Source organism: Neophocaena asiaeorientalis, unplaced genomic scaffold, assembly GCF_003031525.2.
Source record: "Neophocaena asiaeorientalis asiaeorientalis breed wild unplaced genomic scaffold, Neophocaena_asiaeorientalis_V1.1 scaffold57, whole genome shotgun sequence".
In the NCBI taxonomy this organism is placed as follows: Eukaryota; Metazoa; Chordata; class Mammalia; order Artiodactyla; family Phocoenidae; genus Neophocaena; species Neophocaena asiaeorientalis.
Genome location: NW_020172731.1, coordinates 6,475,200 through 6,478,404, shown reverse-complemented (window position 1 = coordinate 6,478,404; position 3,205 = coordinate 6,475,200). Strand labels below are relative to the sequence as shown.

At 36.3% G+C, this 3,205-nt stretch overlaps 1 pseudogene; it reads right to left on the bottom strand.

Annotated features, from left to right (window-relative positions):
- Positions 1 to 2,135: 2,135 nt before the first annotated feature.
- On the bottom strand, positions 2,136 to 2,995 carry LOC112396593 (proteasome subunit alpha type-3 pseudogene; annotated as a pseudogene).
- Positions 2,996 to 3,205: the final 210 nt, after the last annotated feature.

Here is a 3,205-nt window from a genome sequence, read left to right as displayed (position 1 = left end):
TTAATTTCTATCTGCATTATTTTGTGCATTCAGGAAAGCTTGCCAAATCTTATAAATAGACATCTAGTTTTATTAGCCCACTACATTTTTTCGAGCAACCTACATTCCAATAAAAATGTCCCTAGGTGCTAAAAATAAAAATTGATATTCGTAACTAGTCATTCAACAGAAATCATTATTAACATTAGAAAATCAATGAGTGGCTATTGGTATGGCAGTACACAGATTTTAAATGGCGAAAACAATGAAACCAATTTTTGTATTGTTAGTAATTGAGATGGATGCTGGGAACTATGTTCATATTACATGTCAAATCCCGTTATAAAATATGTCGTTAGAATGGAAAGGTATATAGCAAAAAGCATGTCCACACCCCTGGCCAATGGCCCATTTATTTCTAACAACATTCAATGCAAAAGAGAGACATTTCCATTGTCTTTGGAATTCACTAATAAAATTTGGCTTTTATTGCCATATACTTCCTGCCAAAGGATTCACGTCTAGTGCACATTTTCCTGTGCATTGATCCTAGAACTGCGTTCTGCATGAACCCTTTCCACACTCCACATTCCTGCTAGACTCTTGAACTAGACCATGGATTTTAATTCTGTTGAACTTTTCAAAATGAGTGAGAAGTATTTAGGGCAAGCCAGGAATTCTCTAAGAACTTTGCTGAGATCTGATTATTCCAGATGATAAAGCATTGCCTTCCAGTACATGTCAGGATTGGGTAGCATAATCTGCTGATATCTAAGGAATGCAGCTCAGCAAACACTTTGGTCTTAGGGCTTTCAGAGGATTGATTTAGATGGGTAATGGTTCTAATGCTGAATCAGAATCCAATTTTAAAGACAATTTCAGCATCTCTGGGAATATAATGGAGCAAAATATAATACAAATGTCCAGTTGTACAAATTCCCAATATAGGAAGTAGCAACTAATAGTTGCTGGGAACTTAAACTTCTTCCTTAATCTACTGATTTTACATACGAAGGTTGTCACTTAATTTGTAAAGTGTCTCAAGTGGTATATGAGGAACTAGATCTCAAAGAGAGAAGTATTCCTTGGTATTCAGATGGGTACAAATAAGAAAACACTTGAATGATATGAGAGGCTGGATTTGTTTTTTTTTACCTTTTTAAAATTTTTATTTTTTATTGAAGTATAGTTGATTTACAGTGTTTCAGGTGTACAGCAAGGTGATTCAGTTGTATGTTTTGTACAGGTCCTTATTGTTTATCCTTTTTATGTATAGTAGTGTGTATTTGTTAACCCCAAGTTCCTAATTTATTCCTCCTCCCCTTTCCCTTTTGGTAACCATAAGCTTGTTTTCTGTGTGAGTCTATTTCTGTTTTGTAAGTAAGTTCATTTGTATCATTCTTTTAGATTCCACGTATGAGTGATATCACATGATATTTGTCTTTCTCTGTCTTACTTCTCTTAGTATGTATGATATCTCTAGGTCCATCCATGTTGCTGCAAATGGCATTATTTCATTCTTTTTTATGGCTGAGTAATATTCCATTATATATATATAAATACCACATCTTCTTTATTCATTCATTGGTCAATGGACATTTAGGTTAATTCTATGTCTTGGTTATTGTAAATAGTGCTGCTATGAACATTGGGGTGCATGTATCTTTTTGAATTAGAGCGTTTGTCTTTTCTGGTTGTATACCCAGGAGTGGGATTGCTGGATCATATGGGAACTCTATTTTTAGTTTTTTAAGAAACCTCCATACTGTTCTCCATAGTGGCTGTACCAATTTACATTCCCACCAACAGTGTAGGAGGGTTCCCTTTTGAGAGGCTTAATTTGAAAGAATAGCCAAAGCGTGGCTGTAGCTGCTCAAGACAGGTGTTGTACTTGCCAATACTAACTACAGGATGCTTTCTTGAATGGAGATTATTTTTAAAAGTGGCAACATATTGGAAAAATAAAAAGTATTGACTAAATCCGCATTTAGATTTATCAATCCATTGTGCCATTCTCAGAAAAGCATTGAATATTTGCTTGTCAAATGCATCTAAAGGCTCTCTTGGTAAAGGAATAGAAAATTTGAAGGTATCTGGTAGTTGTAAGTGGTTCTTGTTGGAGGAAACAATAGAAAAAAAAAAGAAGCCTTTTTTTTTTTTACAAGACAAAGATTTAATGAAAGTTTGTCAGTGGGTATGTATTAATCCAAAGGGCTAAATAGTTAAATAGAAGTAAATGAAGTAAATGTTACATGTTATCATCACCTGATTCATCTTCTTCCTTCAAAGATTCCTTGGCATATTTCTCTGCCTCTTCCCTTATATCTTTTGGAACAATTTCATGTCTTCCGTTAGTTATTTCACCAACCCAGCTGAGCTCTAGTTCAAAAGGTTTATCCTTAACTTCATCATATACTATGTAAATTATTTTTGCAACTTCTTTAACAGCATCACAGCAGGTCATTTCTTTCATCTGAAGCTTTTCGATTTCTGTCTTTGCAGCTTGTCTGGCTTTGCCAATGGCACAGCCCCAATAACCATATGAAACACCAGATGGGTCAGTCATGTAGAGCTGTGCACCATCATTCACACTGTAAGACCCTAACATGAAACTGCAGCCAAAAGGTCTAACAGCACTGTAGAGGGTATAGGCATGTACATACATGGTCACTCTGTCTGCAAGATGTTTTAGTGGCATGTTAGATCCAAAGTTAGATCTAAAGTTGGAAGCCTCTTCTCTCGCAATGTCTGCTAAAGGACGAGCATCTGCCAACAAACCCGCTACGGCCATTCCGACATGCCGATCAACATTAAAACGTCGTTTGTTAGAACCTTCTTCATAAAGTTTAGAAAGGACTAATTTTTCTACCCCAAAGACAACGCCATCTTTACATCTGATTCCAATAGCTGTACTACTATTTTCCACAGCCTTCATAGCATACTCAACTTGAAAAACTCTTCCATCAGGAGAGAATGTAGAGGCTGACAGGTCATACCCGGTGCCGACTGAGCTCATCGCGCTAAAACCCACGGGGACGCCTAGGTCTGCAGGATCTCGAAGCCTTTTTTTTGATGTTGCTTTTGTGTATGAATCTTCTATTGTATCATGTTGAAGCTGTATGAATAGATTTTCCTAGGGAGAATAGCTCTGTAGCTCAATTCAATAATGTTCCAGAAGAAAAGTGGGTAGGAGAGTTAAAAAAATATTTCCAGGCACCCATTGGCT